Genomic DNA, 20,560 nt, shown 5'->3' on the forward strand with positions numbered 1-20,560 from the left:
CACAGCTGGGGTTCCTTCTAACCTGCACACCTCCAGGCCAGGGCGCTCCATAGGGTCGAGTCCTCCAAACCATGGATGGGGGCTGCTCCTGGGAAATACGGCGAAGAGGTTGTGGCTTGTAGGATCCTGGGGTGGGGGGTGGGGGGCTGGTATTTAGGGACAGATACCCAATAGGGAATGGGGATAGCCCCAAATGAGGTGACAGCTGCGTGGGGGTCGCGACCTCTCAGACCAAGACGAAACGGACCCTGTGGAGGCACTTAGCAATTGTACAAACTGCCTTTGGGGTGCGGGGATGTCTATGTTCCCTCCACAGTATAGCCTCAGTTTCCCGAGGTCTAGTTTGTCCGCGGTGAGTTGGCTGGCCCGAGGGCGGTGGTCTAGGGCTGCGGCCATAGAGAAATTTTCAAGGAAGGTGTTTCCGGACTTCTTTGTTTGAGCTCCAATTTTAGGAAGGGGTGGTCGCATGAAGGCCTTCTGTTCTGAGGCCTGGTTCTTCTACCCGCAAAGTTTTCTAATTATGGCCCAGTCTGACCCTGGTGTGGGATGTGATTGAGGCCTTATGTGGGCCCCTGACTCTTTTTCAGGTTCCATCTGTGCAGTTTGAGCACCCACTCTACAAGTGGAGGTGGGCCCTAAGCGCTCTGGCTGTGTCCCAGCTTCCGAAATTTCCAGCCCAGGCTCCAGGCAGGGGCTACAAGGGCAGTAGAGGAGGTTTCGTTTTCCTATGCCGGGCAAAAAGCGGCAAAAAGGCGGCAGCGGCGCCCCGGGGGCGGGGAGCAGGCACTTCGATGGTATCAACATTATTGATGGGGAAACGTACTGGGCAGGAGCCGGGAGATCAGGTTCCCAGTCCCTCCCCTCCCCGGTGGTGGGTGGGATCAAGTGGATGGTGTGCTCCGTGTGTGTGTGTGTGTGTGTGTGTGTGTGTGTGTGTGTGTGTGTGTGTGTGTGTGTGTGTGTGTGTGTTTGGGGATGGAGCGCCTGGATGCACCACCATTAACCACCTGGGGTTTATTTGTGTTTTCTTGTCTGGATGCCTGCAGTGTGGGGGTGGGAAGAACAGGGAAGAAAGATTGAAGTGGCTTCTAAGTATTCTTTTCTAGACTTAGGGCTTGGGGTGGCGGTGCTGACTTAAAACAAAAGTCAAAATTGGAAAAGCATTCCGTAGCTTCGCCTTTCCCCAGGTTTGGGACTCTGCTTTCCTGAGAATGTCAGACTCTTCTTAAGCGAACTGCAGTTCAAATCCTAACCTCTTCTCAGACCTTGGCGCAGCAGCTTCGAACCCGAGGCCTTGGAGAGTGAACTGTGAGCGCTGCCCAGCAGCTGATTGCTGGAGAAGTGAAGGTCAAAGATAAAGAGCGGAGAGGTACCGTTGCCCACCAGCAACGACGTTCTCAAGACCTGTGTCCCCGCGGGAAGACAGGGTTTCCAGGTGCTGGGTCTAGAAGGAAATTCAGTCTAGCGCAGCTGAGGCAGGGTTCCACCCGAGCAGTGAATCCCTTACTCCCTGTGCGCCGCAAACTTCATCTTCCTCTTCTTGCAGAGCTATTCCCACACCGGCATTTAAGAATGGAATGGACCGGGAACCGCAAATGCTCCTCCAGGTTGCGCTTAAGTTCTCTGCGCTCCGCATGCAACAGTGCCTCGCAAAGGGGTGTCTGGGTATAAAATTCCTCCCAGAGGAAATGTCCGGAGGCAGAGAAAGTGGAAAAGACTAATCGAATTTATAAAAAGAAAACCTTTGCTTCCTTTTGGTTAAATCCTTTTGCGGTTTTCTGAGCGAGAGCGAGAAAAAAATTACCACCGAGCAATAGCGTGTGGCTAATTCTTGGAATGAGTAGCTAGGATATTTAGAAAGCCCAGCAGGGTGCACAGATTTTCCTGAAGCGCTGAGAAGTAGGTCCCAAGGATCCAGCAAAGAGTGATTGGTTCTCATTAAGTGCCTTCAGTTGAGATTGAGGGAAAGGTTGCTAGCCCACCCCACCCCCACCCCTGCTCTGGTGTTGGGGTGTGAGTATTTGGGGGGTTACCTGGAATCTACCAAGGAATATTAAAGACGATCCTCTCCGACCTCGGGAGACCCAGATGTGGCAGAAGCAAACCTGCCACAACAAGAACAACATGACAAAAAATTTTTTTTTCAATTACAGTCACTTTTTTATTCAGCAACAAAATTTTCCATTTCTAAACAACAGGTTAACCCTTTTCATAGACATTGGCTTTATTAAAAGGCTGTGAGCTTTGAAACCTTGTCCAGGGAGTGACTTTTTCCCACTTATTTTCTTCTCTCGCTCTTTCTCTCTCTTTTTTTTGGTTTTGGTTTTTCGAGACAGGGTTTCTCCCGCTTATTTTCATGGGGTTGAAGAACTTTTTGGTTTCATTTTGATAGAGAACCAGAAATGGCCAGGTCTGGTTTCAGGGCTTGTCCTGTCAGCAAGGCCTGCTTGCCACTCACATGGGTGGTGACCTGCAAGTCCCACACAAGTCAACCGAGGCCTGGCTTTCACAGGGAAGGTTTCGAAGGGTTCCTCTCTACTTTAAGGGAAGGCTTTTCTCCTATGTTGGGTGGGAAAGTGTCTTGTCTCTGGACAGGAGGAGTTTTACCTCTCTTCAGGTTCCATTAGCCTGGCAGCCTTTCTCCTTCAAACCTGCACCATTAATTATTGCACTCCGACATCTTTCTCCAGCCTCAGCAGCAATACGATTTCCTTCAACTTGACATTAGTTTAATGTGCAGCTGGGGACTGGAGACACTTACGTTTCTTAACTCCAAACCCTGCATCTCCTTGCTTTCTCGTAGGGTGGGATTCTGAAATCATCCACGCTTTCAAGGCAGTGTGAGGGGGGGAGCGCTTGTGGTTTTCTTCCCCCTCACACAAATTACCATTCCGATCTCTGACTTAAATTTATATTTTTCTTAATTTTCCCTAGCCTCTCTGGCATATTTTCTATTAAAGTACAATCCCAAGAAGATGGCCCCTGAGTGTTACTTAGTGTAAAATACATCTAACCTCGAGTTTCTGTAGAGATTTGCATAGGTCCGGCTCCATAGTTTGCTTTGACCACATTAGATTCGAACACCAGGCTGTCAGGGGATGTTTCCTCTGTGACCAAAGTGCGGGACTACAAGGGGCTGAATGAATTCTGTGTTTCCCAGGTTTGCTTTCTTCTTTTTTTTTTCTTTCCACCTTGGGCCTCGAAACACTTTCAGTCTGGCAAGCATATGAAGAAATCGGCACCCGTGATCTCAGCTCCCCTCCCAATCTTTCTTTGGCTCTTCTTAGATATTTACAGGGTGGCCCAATTACATGTGTGTGTTTAGGGACTGAGAGTATGGAGTCAGAGCTGGATGCTCGGGTTTTGCATTTTGGCTGTGCCATTTAACAGTGACCAAGGAACATAGCCCTTGGTTTAGTTTGTGTTCATGTATTGTCTAATGTCGTTTAAATTAATATTGTGACCCTCTGATTTCTGCTTTGTTAAGTGTATAGTAAAGAAGCAGTGTAATGCTGGCCAGTTTCTAGCCAAGAGCCAGGTTTGCCTCCTATAAGCAAACCTGCCTCCGTGAATTCCTTCATTTGCTAAATGGAGATAATAGCAGTCTTTATTCCATAGGGTTCTGGGGAGCTAAAGGAGTATATATGTATGTATGTATGTATGTATGTATGTATGTATTGTATGTTTAGGATGGTGGCTGGCGTGGTAATTACAGTGCAAGTGTTAGCTATTATAGTCATTGATCTCACAGGTTTGCTGTGGGGATCGAATATTAGAATGTGGTCAAAATATTCCCACTTCATCTATCCATCCATTCATCTGTTCATTCACTTCACAGAGGGAAGTGTTGGATGGGCATGGGGAATACCACTGGGAAAGACTTGCATTCATTTCCTTACTTGCAATAAGGGCCATGCACGGCAGGTCTTCTCCATGATTCTGGAAGGTTCATGAGCACTGTAGACAGGAGTGGCTTGCTGCGTAGGTGCCAAGCTATACTTTCAGGCTCTCTTTATTTGCCTTTATTGGATGGAGTCCCCTGGGTTGCGTACGAAACAGAGCAGAACAGAACAGTAAGACATATGGTGCTTCCTTTGACCCTCGATGGCATTAACCAGTTATAGTATCCCAGGCCTTGCTCTTCTGGCTTTTCCCCCCCTTTCCTTCTCTTTCCGTTTTGTTAAGTCATGAAAATTCACCTTGGCCAGTCCAATAGGACAGTCTTCCAGTCACCTGCCTTGCCCTCAGAGGAGCTAACTTTTGATTTAGACTCAGACTGCCAATGGCTGCTGCTCTTTCTGTTATTAGGATTATAGCCATGTTGTGGCTCAGATGTAATCGAACACTTACAGGCAGAATGCAAAGTGCCCGTGTGAACTCCCTCCCTGTGCACTGAGATTAAAAAGCTTCTTATGGCTGGAATCTGGAAAAAGGATTCAGGGTGTGCAGCCATACCTGCTAGCATAGATTTGCTGGCCCAGCAGGTGGGCACGTTTCCTTGCTGCCAGGCTTCCCTAAGAGGTGCCTGGCAGCAAGTGCCCTTTAAGAAGCTCCCAGATGTCAGCAAGTGGAGGGTGAGGCTTACCCTACCTTGCCCCCCCCCCCCCGCCCTGTGATGGAGAGACAGATAACATTTAATCTGTCATCTGACATCCTTCTACTCAAAAACGGAGCCTGGGGCCACGGACCTTTTATTTAGGGGCTCTCCTAAACTTGGCAGTATGTGAATTGTATGTATTCTTCTGGTTCCTGTGGCCACAGTTGGGGAATTAAAAGATGATCTAGCATTTCTGATGATTTGTGGGAACATTGGAGCGGTCAGAGGAACATGGACTCTGCATACCATAGGCTTCCAGGTCTCTGTGGCTCAGTCCATCTGGACGGCTGACCAGACTGGGAAAAACCTCTGGTGTTGGTGGGTGGCCTTCCAAATATCTTCATTACTTTGGGGGAGTGCGGGGATTTTCCGAGGCCAAAGGTTTTTGTAAGTTAAGAAAACATAATTAAGCCTCCGGTGGCCCTTCACCTGTTTATCCATTCACCCATTCGCTCACAAATCCAAGGAAGCAACCAACGCAACATGGACTGAACACTCCAGTGATGGTTTTAAGCATGTAAGATGTATGGTGACAAGGACAGAAAGATAATAAGCTCGGGGAAAAAACAAAATCCGTAACTAAAAGGGTACATGCTATATAATTTCATTTATATATGATTCTAGAAAATTCAAACTGAACCATGTGCCAGAAAGCCAATGTAAATGTTGGATAGAGTTATTTTGTGGTAAAGTGTCAGAGCAGCAGTGTGTGTTAAAGGGAATGAGGACACTTTGGGGACTGTGAGAAATACTTGTGAACGTGACTGTAGTGATAGCCAGCAGTGACCTCCCTATTTCATAACTGATGCTGCTGTTCACTTTAAGTGGTGGCTTGGCAGTGCACATTAATTGTGTTAAGAGAATGGAAAATGTAGGGGGTCTATGAAATGTCTCAGGTAAACTCTCGGAAGGAAATGCCATAAACCTTCGAACTGAGTTCAAGTCCTAGGAACCCACATAAAGGCGAAAGGAGAGAACCAACTCTAAGTTGTTGTCCACTCCACACCCCGCTTCCCTTCAGTACCTCTCACAGTCCATTGGCATCCATAATGCATATGAGGTTCTGATGAGAGCTGGGCACACAGCACACATAGATAACCAATTAAACCGAACATTTCCATTCAGCAATGATAGGAAATGGCTGTTGTATATTAGGGATTTAAAGGGGTGAGAGGGATGTTGCAAGTGCCGTGTTTAAGCATTTGAAACCGTTAAAGGCTGTCTGGGGCTTGGTCACGTTTGGCTTGGGGACAGCACAGGCAGGGTGGAAGTGAGACTGGGTTGGCACCAAGCCATGTACAGCCATGTACGTGTCCTGGTTCTGGAGGGAGAATAAAGTTTTGCTCAGGTATAGTTTTCTGGAGAATAATGCTTCCCACTAGTCTACCTGGAAACAAAGGAACCCTGAATGTCAGCAGCTCCTCTATATAGAAAAGCAGACTTCCTACTGCAGAGACAGGAGGACACGTCTTCCCAAGGCAGGTGGGTGCAGAGAGAGCTCAGGTCTGTGGCTAAACAGTCTCAAGAGTCCCAGCCTGGCATGTGGCTCATTGTTCACATGGCTCTGTTGGCTTGCAATGGCCAGTTTGGGGGAAGGGTCATCTTTGGTGGAAGACCAGCAGGTTTCTTTTACTCCCACAGCCTTCTATGGATTGATAATTTGCAAACATAATAAAATACATTACCATAAGAATGCAATAGAAAACAGTTACACAGACTATAACCTCAAATTATCTTATCTGCCTATTATTTATCTATTATCCCCCTCTCATCAGAACCCAGTACATTATGGACTCTGATAGGTTTTGAGAAGCTCCCTTGGAACAGAATACAGGGGGAGACAGCGGGGCTTTCCCATTCACGCACCACACCCTTGGTTCTAGGAGGAAACAAACCCTGGACACTTTCATTAGGAGGTTTTTTTTTGTTTTGTTTTGTTTTGTTTTTTGTTTTTTTTGAGACAGGGCTTCTCTGTGTAGCCCTGGCTGTCCTGGAACTCACTCTGTAGACCAGGCTGGCCTGGAACTCAGAATCTGCCTGCCTCTGCCTTCCAAGTGCTGGGATTAAAGACGTGTGTGCACCACCTGGCTTCATTAAGATTCTTAGCTACAGCCATAGAATCCAATTTTTTTTTTATTGATCCATCAGGAATTTTACAGCACCCCCAAATCCACTAATTTTCCAGTCGTTCCATATCTGCCATCCCATTTGTAATCTCCACCCAAAAGAAAATAATGAAATTAAAAACCAAAAAATCTTGTCAAGGAAGTTGTAGTATGCCCCATTGTCCCCCTTGGTCACACAGCTTTTCATGGCAATGAGTCATTGGCCTGGTTAGAGGCCTTTGGCTCCTGCTATACTGTAGCAGTGCCTAATGAACGCTACTCAAATTGATTCCAGTAGCGACGGGACTCCTTACTGCCCTCACCAATGTCCTGGGCTTCTCGAATGAAACACACACACACACACACACACACACACACACACTCAGCCTTTATCTTTTGATATGTCTTAAACAGCTCAATCAATGGCTGAGCCACTTCCTAACCTCCACGTGGCTCATCTCCCCTCTGATATTCCAAAGTTACTACTTACTAACTGTTTTCCATCTTTGCTGCCCTATACCCAGACCATCTTGGGCTGGGATCCCCTTACTCCAATATGGCGGCTATGTTCTCTGTCCTGAGCTTCTCGGGTGTGGCATCTTAGTTCTCCTTTTTCCAGCATGGCGGATCTTTCTCTTCTTCCTCTCCCTGTCCCCAGCCCAGGAATCCTGAAAGTCCCGCCTCTGTCTGCCCTGCCCAGCCATTGGCTGTCCACATCTTTATTTACCAATCAGAAGCAGCAGCTCTGGGCAGGGTCCCTCAGTGTCTTACATACGGGACACTGCAAACAGGTTTTTGGGGAACGTAATTAGCATAATACAAACAACATTAAACCAAACCCATAACACAATGCTATCAATACTGGACCCTCAAGGCGACTCCTTGGAAATCCCGCTGTTGCCCTGAGTTATGGACATCCCACAGCGTTTGTTCTGCAGGTCTGATGTGTTCTAGCTGCTTGGTTGGGGTGGGGCAATCCAAAGTCAGCGATCTGGTCCTGAATTGGTCAGGCTGCATCTAAGGGGCATTAAGTAGGCAGCTAGATGAACCAGAAGGAGGTCAGACATCTGGGTGGGCTCTTTCAGCTCCGAGCATTTCAATGTCCTCTGAGCATAGCTGAGCGCTTCCTCAGAGTGCAAGTTTACTGTCAAACAGGGCCAGCACCCCTCTCTCCATCCCTTGCCCTTCAATGGTCTCTGCCACACTCCTCAGTTGTGCCAGCTGGGTTGAAGGAGTCCCAAAGCTCTTAAAAGATTCTTGGGATGTCCTGGGGAAAAGGGGACCGAGAAGGTGGCTACCTTTCATGGCTCACTTGAGAACCCGGGTTAGCTCATTGGACCCTCAGAGCTCTTTGCAGGATTTCTGCAGTTTCTCGTTCAAATGTGGGAGTGGAGTTGTATGGCTGTTTCTTTGGGATCTCTGAGCCATGGAGCTGCTTGCTGCCAACAGTCATGTGTCACTTTTTATCAGAAAACAATACTAAAATCACTCATGGTGGTACATGCTCTGCATATGAGAGGCTGAGGTAGAGACCAACGGCAATGCAGACCAACCTGGGCTGTGTCATGCTATCCTGCCTTAACCCCTACACCTCTCCCAACTAAACAATAGCAACCTTAAGTCTAAATGAAGCTAGTTGGCAGTTCCCCCAAATGCTAGAGCCCTCAGGTAAGGAATGCTTTGGGGGTGGGTGGGACTTTTGTGACTCATGGCAGAGGTGTGATCTGGAGGTTTTTTTTTTTTTTTCCATGTTGGGAACAATCTAATGGAGGGGACAGATTTGCTAGGCTCAGGACTGTGGCCGCTTTGTGGTTTTTCTGTGTGGTCTGTAAATGCCTTTGATTTCGACCTGATGAAACGGTCGAGAGCTTAGAGTAAAGCTAAGCCTGCCCCAGTGAATTAAACTGTCTTTGAACCTCTGAAGCCTGATGAGTTGATGGCTGGTGCCAGCTGTCAGTCTGTGTGACCCCAGCCCCCACCGGGCTCCCTGTAGTCAGGACAAGCAGAAGGTTCCAGTTAAAGTTTTTTCACTCCGACGAGTGTAAAGCGGGATATGTGTTGAAAGGAGCCAGGATTTGGAAAAAGGAAGTCCGCATTAAAACCTGTATTCTGCCATTAGCAAAGGGATTTTGCCTGAGTGTTTTTCATCTGCTAGAACAGTCTCTGTGGTTCTGTGTGGACTGAAGGACTTCATCTGTGTACTTACCTGCCCAGCAAGTGTGACATCACCAGGCTGTCACCCCCCATCCCCACCCCAGGGGCAGGCCATTGGCATCGTTAAGTGAACTGAAGGCAGAGGAAGGAAGGGGGATCTACTTGTGCACACCACGAAGGCTTACATTTGGAAGATCTTTAAAGGCCTGGGTTGTTAAATGTTTGGGCCTCAAAGTGGAGCTACTGGGAGGTGGTGGGACCTTTAAGAGGTGGGGCCTAGGGGAAAATGTACAGGCCAGTGGTGCATGGTCTTAAAGGGGCATAAGTCAGGTCTGGCTTGTTCCATTCTTTCTGGCTATGAAGCCGGCAGTTTGCTTTGCACATGCCCCACTATGGCACCTGACAGACCAGTGAGCAAGGGTCTAGTGAGAAGACTTAGTGGCTAAGAGTAGTTACTATTTATGTCGAGGGAACCTGAGTTCAGTTGCCAGAGCCCACACTGAATAGCATATAACTGCCGCTAACTCCAGGGAATCCAACCTTTCCTGGTCTCCTAAGGCACTTGTATATGCTCCCTCTCCCTCCTTCCCCAAACCCTAAAATAAATCTTTTTTTTTTTTTTTAAAGAAGCCCAAATAAACTCTTTCACTAGCAAGTTTATTTTCCCAGGTATTGCTATGGTGAGCGGAAGCTGTCACATGCCAGTACCGAGTGCTGCTGCTTATTAAACATTGCTGATCATAACATATGCTGCATTACAGAGAAGATGACAGACTTTAATGCCATCTCAGCTAACCCAGAGATCTTAGAATGAGGATTGTGAATTAGAAGGTCAGAGGGGTGGAGGGCTGAGATTCCAAGTATCCGATGAGCTCCTGGGTGGGGCTGCACATCTCGGGCCACTCTTTGTACAGTGTTAGTTACATGTAAGCGGCAAGTGTACCTGGCAAGCAAGACTAGTTAGGGTAAAAGGGCAGTCACCTTAGCCAGTGATCTCCCAATAGGAGGGTGACCCATTGTCTACTTCATTCTATAAGAACTATTCCTATGGATAAGAGCGTGGCCTCTCTTTCTCCAGGAAGCCCGGAGGGTAGCCTGGCCTTGCACTCTTTTGTTTTGCATACTTGGTGACTGTGATGAATCTTACTCTGAGTCACCAGCGTATGGTATGACATTTGCTTGGTAAGATATGTGGAACATCTGCCACATGCCTACTAGGTGCCACACGTCTACCAGGCTCCAGGTGCCCCAGGTGCTCCAGGTGGATGCTGCAATGATGCTGTTATAAGGTTCCCTGGTATCTACAAGAGATCTCTAAGCAGCCCAGTGACTTTGGACACTAATTGCACGGGGTCTGGGGGTGTTTTAAAGCCTCATACCAATGCACTGAGTCAGTTTTCCTTGCTGTGACAAAATCTTAGACTAAAACAATCTGAGGAAGGCTTGGTTTCGTTTCCGGGTTTTAGATGGTTTTAGACTATCATGGTGGGGAACCAGAGCGGGAGAGAATGGCTGTGTTAGCAGGCTTCCTACTTAATTCTGTCTGGGTCCCATACGGTGCCACTTATTCAAGGTGAACCTTCTCTCTTTAGTTAGTACCTCCTGGAAAGCACTCTCATAGACACTCCCAGAAGTGTACCTTACTGGTCTCTCAATCCATTCAACTCGGCAGCCCAGATTAACCATTCTGTCAGCCATATTCCCGCCTCCCTACCTTTGCTTGGAGACACAGTTTTCAACTGTTACTGAGGGGTAACTTCTAGCCCAGGGTCAGTTTATAACATCTGGAGATTTGTTGTTGTTTTGTTCTTTTTTTTTTTTCCGTCATAACTGTTGAGTGGTATTTAAAGGTCTAAGACAGGGGAGGACACTGATCCCCTTCAGAGCGCAGGGCAGGTCCCCCACAGATGGAAATGGCCCAGCAGCCCAGTGTTAGTGATGCTGGGCACAAGAGCCTTTAGCTTGAGTGGTTGGTTCATCCTGCAGTAAGTACTTTCCGTTTCTGCTTGGCAATCTTCTGTAGGTTCTCTGAGCTGACTTGGGAATAAAAGTCTCCATTGTCATATTTTTTCTATTTTGTATTCTTCTTAGTCTAAATTTAAGGCCATTGAGGAGTTTCCCCGTGCCCTCCCGCTGCCTAGCTGCTTTTCATAGGATAGTGAGGCTACGGTGCTCTGCCTACTCCTTCTGCAGCATGTGTCAGGGGAAGAGAGGAGAGGACTCCTTTGGTTGCCTGTCTGTGTTACTTTACTGTTTACATTTTCTCACTGAGACCGGGCTCTTTAGACCCACTCTTCTTACATCATCCAGACCAGTCACTTTCTTTCATCAGATGCAGGAGAAAGAACATTTAAAAAGAAATGGTACTTTAAGAAATTAGTTTGGCAGAAAAATCTTCCCCCTTTACTCCCAAGGGGTGGGGGGAATGGAGAAAGAATTGACAAGGTGTGACTTCTTCATTTAAATGATTTAATTTGGAATTCATATCAATCAACAGAGCAGAGGATTCAAAACACATTCCCTGGCATCCCTGGAGCCAGGATGAAACCCAGCCTCTGAAGGAGCATTCTGTCATGCATTGCATACAGGCGTACAATGGATCAGACCTGGGAGGAGGCCCTGCATGCTGCCTCCTGAAATGGTTTCTTTGCTGCAGGCCTGTTTGGGAGATGTTTATCAGAAAGGGGTGGACAGGTCTGCCATGGACAGGCCCCATTCTGTCTCCAGTGGCCTTTTATTGCTAGTGATAGGTGCCATCAGTGTCTTGCCTGAGAAATGGCCGTGCTGCAGGCACCTCTGTCAGAGCATCTTATTGATCTGTGCTCCGCCTCTCTTCCAGGGTAGTAAAAAGGCAGAGACTGCTGGCAGGAGCTGCTATGGCACCGTGAGCTGCAGCTGATCTCCGGGGTGAGTGCAAAGGTTACCATCACTACAGCTGTTCCACCCAGAGTCACAGAGCCTCACTCTAGGACACAAGCTAGCCTGGACTGCACGAGGACCCTCCAGCAAGATGAATGGTGCTTCTGAAAATTTTTTCCCCATTGAGGTTGTATGGCTGAAATTCACTTTTCTCACCATTGACCTATTGGACCTTGATAACATAGAATTAAAAGCGATTAATCTGGAAATCTCCTTCATAAATAATCCTTCTTGACCCCCCAGCATTGGTATATAAGTAGAGATTTATAAGTTCAAACCTGCAGGCCAAACTGCAGGAAGCAGTGTATACCCAGCCTCTGGCTTTGCACATGAGATTAGATGGTTATAATCAAAACAGCGCCATAAGCATTCTTATGATATTTACATAAGGCTTTATAATGTAGAATAGACAGGACCTGGCCCCAGCCCAATCTGGACATAAAAATGTATCTGATATATAAAAACACAAAGGCACTTTGGCAAAAGTTCTACTGTATGGCTGTTACAGCTGTAGAGAAAGGTCTGTAGAGGGTAGGCTAGGCGAGGCTGGAATTAGAGTCAGAACTGCAAGAGTATGCCAGTGGTGGGGATGGTGGCATTGCTGAGTTACAGCTGTATGGCTAAGAATCTGGCGAGTGTCTGGGCCCTGACCACGATCCCCTCATCTTTAGGCTACATGACCTTGGGTTGCTCTAGTTCCCTTTGCATCAGTTTGTTGATGGAAATAAGAGTACCTGCCTTCATATGGTTAATTTTTTTCCTCTTTGGTGGTATGGGTGGTTCATATCTGGGATTTCATGCATGCCAAGTTAGCATTCCACCATTGAGTGACAACCTCAGCCTCACATAAGGTTCGTCTCCAATGAACTAAAATGTAGAAAACATTTAGCTCATTCTTGCAGCATATAACTGTTAAGAAGGGGAAGACGATGCTGATGGTGGTGACAATGCTAGGGATGATGGTAATGATCACGATGCTCACAACGGTGATGACGGCAGTGGTCAGCTGATATCTGAAATGGTGATGGAGCTGGTATCCAAAATGTACCATATCACAAAGAATAGCCAGACATCTGACTCATTGTCCTCTTACCCCAGTCAGGTAAGACACAGGCTGAGCAGGTCACTCCCAAGCGTAGCTGGTGACAAAGAGGCCCAACCTGGCAATTATAGCTATGTCTCTGAGATGGCTGATTGTCCTGCCGAGCCAGTCCTGGACCCCCCACCCCCCGCCCCTCCGTCCTTACTTTCTCTGACTGTGTTGTGCTCCATTGGCCGTGAGTCCTGAGACTGAAAACTCATCTCTACTATGAAGACTAGCAAGCTCTGGTTTGCGATGGCAAACTTGTGTATGCAAAGGAGATGGTTTGGCCAGCACCATCATTCACTATTTCTGTCTGTTTGATGTTGTCCATGATGTTGTGTTCGTCCAAAGCTGCTACCTCACAATGAGGATGGCAAGCGAGAGAACCTAAGCAGCCGACATCTCAGTGTAGACCTTATTAAAGAGCCAGGATTCTGGGTATCCTTTCGGGGAACAAGAACTCATGTTTGACTCCAGCCATCCTTTCATGGAACTGCGGGAGTCTGAAGCCATCTCAATAGTTAACTTGTACTGAGCCTGATCTGGTGCCAAGCATTCAGGGGGACGCTTTACAAATGTGACCACAGTAAATGTGGCACCAGGCTGCAAAGAAAGCCCCGTATCTGTCAGCATTCTTGGCTGTAAGGGGCTGGGGCTGACTCAGTGTCACAAGAGGAGGAGGTTTATTAGAAGGGTGTTGGTGGCATCTAGATCTGTCAGATACAGGGAGAACAAGGCTCTGGAGGGAGCGAGGACTTGAGGAGCCCAGAGAGCCAGGTGGGCTGTAGTTTCTCCTCGGTGCTGGTCTTAGACCTCTGCTGGAAACTCTGTTTCTCTGCTGCTCCCATTAACTTGTAAGTGTGCTCACCCCTGTTGCTACTATCAATTAGACTTCCAGCTGTCTTCACGCTGCTTTCAAGCAAGGCAGGTTGAGTGTGTATGGAGAGCTGCCCTCTGGCTGAGAAAGAGGTCGGCTCTGTTTCTCATCCCCAATATCAGGCAGGCTGTCTATCACCGGCATTGTATGCCCCTGGGGAGTGACTGAGAGGAATTTTGGAGATAGGAGACTAAGATTGACCAAATGGATAAATACCTTCACAATAGCATGCATGTTCTTCTTGTGCAGATTAATAAACAGATGCTCAGAAGGGCTGGTACGCTGCCCAGTTTCATACAGGAAACAAGTGGCAGAGCTGGGCTTGCGTTCAGGATTCTTCTGTTCCACTACTAATCAAGGCTCTGTCTTTGATTAGAGAACGTGCTGGGGGCCTGGGCCAGCTGGCCCTACTGCAACCCTCTAGAGATTAACGGGTGGAAGTGTAGTGCCTTAAGTACCTGAGGTTCTTTAATCCTGGGTTGTAGGCATGATCTTAGGGGCCTGCCCAGGCTAGGCTCCATTGTAACTTCAGGATTGGGGTGGTTTCTGGTCATCAGGGTCCCTGCATCTCTGTCATGTTCCACTGGGGAAAGCCAGAGTATATTTTGATCCACTTTAAAGCACCTGAGGACACTTTTCTCAGATGTCACAAATGTCTCCGTCAGTATTGTTGGCTAGAAGTGGGGTATGTGGTCACTATCCAGACACCGGCTGGATACAGTTTAACTCAGATTTACCACTGGTGCTGGAACAAAATTCCAAACTGCATGGCCTATAAAGGTGATGGAGATGAGAAAGAGGGGCTGCAGAGATGCAGGGCATAGCTCATCTTTTCCAGAATGCTAGCTCTATTCTGTCCCCTTGCACACTGCTTCTTTCCACCTGTGACCCGCCCCCCCCCCCGCACCCCCACCCCGACTCCCTAGGGGACATGGGCCACCTAAAATAATCCATAACTCACTTAGAGGTGTTGGACGCATCTTTCATTTTAATTTCCTGGATCCCTGAATGGCCTCTGCTGTTTCATGTGGTCCCACCCCAGCCCTGAATCTGTACTGAGCTTAGTGGTGACTCTCTGGATGATCCTGCAGGGCAGTTGCTAGGCAAGGAGGCCTGGGGCACAGTCCCATAGATCCAGAATCATCTGGTGCTAAAGAGGGGAAGCTTCCGTAGGAGCAGGGAGGGGACTCTCCCTGGTCATTTGTGGCCTTGCTTTTGTTGTTGTCTTTAGGAATTCTAAAAGTCTGATCTCTCACTTCTTATTCCAGAGGATTCTCTGAGAAAGGTGTAGGGTCTTTCAGAATGGTTAAGGAGCTGAGCGAATGCGTACCACATCACATCTACCAACAGAAAGGCCACAGACAGACTAGGAGACATGGGTGTGCAAGTCAGAGCCTTACCAGGGCTATAAGAGCATCTGTTGTCAAACTGTGCAGTGTAGCAGCTGCACCGACACGAACCCCCCAAGGTCGGGGCTGTGTATGAGTTGACTCCGGACTCTGGACTGCAAGTCTCCTGGCACAGCATGAGCGGAGGTAAGTGGATGGATAGCTAAAGGCTCTCCCTTCAGGGCAGAAAGAAAAGTGCTCAAGAGAGATGCATGCTGGTTGCCTGGATTTTCAAAGGTTGGCTCTTTTGACTTGGTGAAGCGGGAAAGACATTAGCTATTTACTTTAAGCTGTGCCAGGAGGGCATTCAGAAAGGCTGAGGAGGAGGTCAGCTCAGTGTGTCTGATGTTCCTGGTCTGGGCGTCACAACTGAAAGTGCTCTCTAGAATGCCACCATATCACGGAGAGTAAACGAGAATGTCCCCAAATGTCAGCAACTTTGCCACAGTCACCGATCTCCATACATTACAACCGGACAGCCTTATTTCACACAGTAACCAGAAGATCACGAGGGAGAGGCAGGTCAGGGATAAGACAACTGTAGGAGGGCCAGAGGGCAGGCCACTGAGGTTTCAGACGGCATCGACACAGCTCTGCCAGCCACACACCACGTGACCCCAAGCAAGCCTGTCCTTGCATGTAGAGTCCATCTTTCCATAGTACACAAGGCGATAGATTTGTTATCCCTGTGGACCCTGCAGCCCCACTGCTTCATGCTCGCACACCTGGGCCCCACTGGCTGCACTGAATTCCTAGGAAGGGCACTGATGTCTTGAGTTATTCAACAAGCTGGGGAAGATGCTGAGAAGTGAGCCGATTCTAAGAATAAGGACGGAGTATTCCTGCTGCTACAGTCAAGAGTGGATTCTGGGTAAAGACATGCAAAAATGAATGAATGAGTGAATGAATGAATGAATGAATGAATGAATGAATGAATGAATGTGTGTTAAGTTCCCAGAGGTGATGTAGACAGCAGAGATGCTCCCTTAGCTAGGTCCTTAGAGGGAGGGAAGTTCTGGTCTGCATATTGTTAGACACTCTTGTAGGTGACATCAGAGCCAGCCAAGGACAGAGAGCTTGGGTCTCGCCCTCAGTTTCACAGGGAGATCTGGACTTAATGTAGTTTTTAGGAGTGCAGAGCTGGATTGTAGGAAAAGTAACCCCCATGCCTGAATGGGGGTGGGGGGCTCCCTAGCGCATGTCACACTTCAGCTGAGCCGAGGACACGTGCTGCTGGACTGTGTGGGCAGCTGCCGCAGTGTGTAGGTGGAACAGGACCGTCGCCACAGACGGGAGCTCCTGAGGGCTGCACCCTGGGGCAGGTGGCTCGGAGGAGTACTGTCCTCCACTCCACGCCGAAGTTGAACTGTGTTTTGGAGGGTTCTGTAGGTCATGATGGTCAAGACCATCAATAAAAGAGTCTTCTGGAGCCGGGTGTGGTGGCACACGCCTTTAATCCCAGCACTCGGGAGGCAGAGGCAGGTGGATTTCTGAGTTCGAGGCCAGCCTGGTCTACAGAGTGAGTTCCAGGACAGCCAGGGCTACACAGAGAAACCCTGTCTCGAAAAAAAAAAAAAAAAAAAAAAAAGAGTCTTCTGACCCAGCAAGAATTTGTTCGCAGTTTTCACCTGCATTTAAAATTTATTTTTTCAAGGAAGTCACAAGATTTCCTATGAACCAAGTAGAACACCAGAGAGTTAGCTTAGGAGCCTCTAGTAGTTTCCTTTCTTTCATTTTTATTTATGTGTACTTGTCTATGTGTCTGTGTGTATCACGGCAGTGACTGCTGAGACCAGAACTGGGGTTACAGGTGGCTGCATAAGCTGCCCCCCATTGGAGCTGAGAATGGAACGTAGTCCTCTGGCAGAGCAGCAAATGCTTTTAACTGCTAAGCCCTCTCTCCTGCCAGATTTCCGATCATGTTTGGTTCTGGGCCACTCTTAAACAATTCATTTTCTGGTACAGGCCTGCAACTCAGTGGTAGGACAATGCCCACCATGTGCAAGGTCTTTGGCTTGGTCCCTAGCAATGCAATAAGTAAATGAATTATCAGTTTATCAGTCTATAGGAGGGTATTAGAGAGTCTCTCCTGGTCAAGGCTTCAACAGAGAAATGCCCCGACTCAAAAGCAAATCTTTGTCCATTAGGATCCAGTGCACATATGTATTACAAAAAAATCATAAAAAAGAATAAATAAACCTGGCGTGGTGGCGCACGCCTTTAATCCCAGCACTTGGGAGGCAGAGGCAGGCGGATTTCTGAGTTCGAGGCCAGCCTGGTCTACAGAGTGAGTTCCAGGATAGCCAGGGCTATACAGAGAAACCCTGTCTCGAAAAACTAACTAACTAACTAACTAACTAACTAACTAACTAACTAACTAACTAACTAACTAAATAAATAAATAAATAAATAAATAAATAAAATGACAGTGATTAAAGGTGAAGTGTTTTTAATGCATTGGTTCCTAAGGTGGCCAGCGTCACCTGGGAACTTGGTAGAGATGAAGGTTTCCAGGTCCTGTTGTACTAGTAGCATTCCTGGGAGCCTAACCAAGAGTTCCAGGTGAGCCCAACACTTACTAAAGTCTAAGAGTTGCCTAATCTATTTAACAACAGCAACAACCACAACAGCATGCACATTTAGGTATAGTATGAAAGAGGCTACACCCACACCCCTCACAGGCTGCTTCTGGTCTCACTCACTTTGTCAGCTTAGCTGGTCTGACTCATTCTCGGCTCTCTCCAGACTCTGTGGGGTTCTGTCCCCTGCCTGGACAGGCAGCTCCTCACCTGCTCCAGTATGGCTGGCTCATGTACCTTGGCGGAAGGGCTCAAAGGCTTCTTCAGGGAGACTGCCCTATCTAAACTCTTCTCTTTCAGATCTAGCTCCCCGGAGTGCAAATGAAAATTGTGTCCTCGTCCACAGTCCCTGGGATATAGTAAATCCTCAGTGAACACTAGTGGAGAAGACAGAAGCGGAGTGATCCTCCGTCAGAGGGGCCGGTGTAAACTGGAATGTGAAATGCACTTTCAGGCCACAAAGCTTTGCCCCACCCTGCACCTGCCAAAGTCTTTCCTTCATCCAGGAATGCTTTCCTTAGCAATGAAATAACGAAGACAGGATTCCTTCCTGCAGGTGTTTTTCAGCCCTACTACTTTCCGTTGGTAATACTTTACATGTTTGGGTACCTGATTTGAGTGTCGCCTAGGAAGGGACTTCAGAAAAGGCCAAGAATGCTCTTTTTCTTTACAAAGGATCCTCTTTTCTCCCCTCACGTGTGAGCCACATCTTTAGATTCAGCCTTCTGGTGAGTAGAAAGAGCAGTGGCCTGGAAGTCCACTGTAGAGCTTAGAAATCAATGTAAAAGGAGCCTGGGTACAAAGAGGACTTGGAGTGATTTGTGTAATGATTTCAATGGAGCGTGCGAGCCTTCGGAGCTTGTGGGAGTGAATGTATGGCTTGGTTTCCAGCCTGCAAGCATCCTTGACTTCTGCATTTTCATTGCTGAAGCCCTTCCTGGGCAGGTGGTGACTTTGGGTGGTCCCCCGAGGCCCTCCTTGCCATTCTTCTAGAAGCATTCCAGGGGGCCCGGAAGAGCGCCCTGCCGTGCTGTTTGCTGGATAGCGTTATGACTGAACTCTCGCAGCTGAAACCATTAAAGGCTGGTCTCCTTTTAATTTCTCCTGGTTCCCTCTCAGCCTGCCTCAGAGAAACCTCTGATTTTCACTTGTGAGATGCTCGGCTGAGCTTGTCATACCCTAAAAGGTGATTTTAGTTCTCTGATGCCAAAGAGCCCTTTTCTGCTAATCAAAACACAGCTGCAAAGGCCCGTGTGATTTGCTAATGGGCACCCCAACTCGGGGGTATGTCTGTCTATACCTGGAAAATAGATGTAATTAGGATAACAGATATCATAAGGATATGCTAATGCATCAGGTAAAAAAAATGGGCTGGGACGTCGACAAGCTCTTGATGCTGAACCTCACCAGGCCAGCTGTGCCACTTAAGGAGAGACCAAAGCCAGCACCCACAAGCCTTCTCCAGTACCAGTCCTGGAGACCTCTCTGCATCCATTTCATCCCCTCTGCTGGGTGCCTCATACACATAAATTGTATTAAACAATCTTTCTAAGGTTTTATTTTTATTTAATGTATGTGAGTGTTTGCCTGAATGCGTGTCTATCCTGTGCACCACATGCACGCAGTGTGCTTTGACAGAGGAAGAGGGCATCAGATCTTCTGAGACTGGAGTTACAAGTGCTCATGAGATGCCATGTGGGTGCGGGTGTTTGACGTGCACTCTCCCACCCCTGCTCTATCCTCTGAAAGACCAGCCAGTGTGCTGAGACATCCCTCTAGCCTTGTGCTTCATTTCTAATATCAACTTAGGTACCCATCACTTTCTGAAGATAAGTCCAGGTTTGATCACATGGCAGGGACTGTAGCACCGTAGAGGTGTGTGAGGACAAGAGGGCCAAGAAAAGAGCCATTTCAATACGCCCCTATTCCCCTATTCCTAGAGTGACAGTGTTGTGACTGGAGATGACCTGGTACATCCTTCAGATTCGCCATGGGAAGAGGCCAGTCACTCTCTGTTGCTGCCTTCCTGACCTGCACACTTAGAAAAGGGACTCAACTTTCTGTGTCTTGCGACCTTAAACCTAAAACGGACTCAGTCCTGTTACCTCGTGGGAAAGGCCTGGAATGGTGGAAGCTCAGATGACATCACAGTTTATGAAGGAGTAACAAGAGAGAGTCAAGCAACAGCCCAGGACACACACTCCGCAACATCACTCCACCCCTCTGCCCTTACATGATATTTCCTGCTCTGAGCCTCAGTTTCCTCATCTGTGAAGTGGACTGATGGTTTCCGGGACTATTGTAAGTAGATAGTCAAGCTCAGTAGATAGGGGACAGATGCTGCAGGGATGCAGAGGAGTTAGCAGCAGTGCATTAGTGGACAGATGGAGCCGTGCATGTCAGATTTGAGCACGACGCCAGGTAGGGAGCTGGGCCGGATGGGTACTCCCTCATTCGAGAGCTCTTTTTCTTGCTCATCTGCTCTGCACAAAAGTAAGTTTCCAACTGAAGGACTACACTTCTCAGCTTCCTTTGTGGACTACAGAAGTCATTTCTGCCCCCATAAGTGGACACATCCCATCTTCCCCTAGAGGCATTTTGGCCACCTACACACATGGGTGACAAAGAAACCCCCTTAATATGAATAAACATGGTTGCACCTAATGTCAGACCACGCCGCTATTTCTTTCTACATGTTCTCTCTCTACAGCTGCTTTTAAAAGTAATCTAATATATGGTGCTGAACGACCCAGGATGGGAGATCTGAGCCTGCTAGTGGCTCAAGCCCACCTGAGGACCAGCCTCCCTCTCAGACAAGCCCTGGCCCCAAAAGTGCCCATCAGGGCTACCTGTTCCT

The 20,560-nt window shown here is 47.9% G+C and overlaps 1 long non-coding RNA gene across 1 annotated transcript in view; it reads left to right on the top strand.

The window, feature by feature from the left end:
• Gm3134 (predicted gene 3134) overlaps positions 1 to 20,560 on the top strand; it is a 29,777-nt gene that overhangs the window by 4,446 nt on the left and 4,771 nt on the right. The window contains exon 2 of the long non-coding RNA NR_166639.1: positions 11,696 to 11,763. This is a non-coding gene — a long non-coding RNA (predicted gene 3134). The remainder of the gene's footprint in view (positions 1 to 11,695; positions 11,764 to 20,560) is intronic.

The sequence above is a fragment of the Mus musculus genome, chromosome 8 (assembly GCF_000001635.26).
Source record: "Mus musculus strain C57BL/6J chromosome 8, GRCm38.p6 C57BL/6J".
Lineage (NCBI taxonomy): Eukaryota > Metazoa > Chordata > Mammalia > Rodentia > Muridae > Mus > Mus musculus.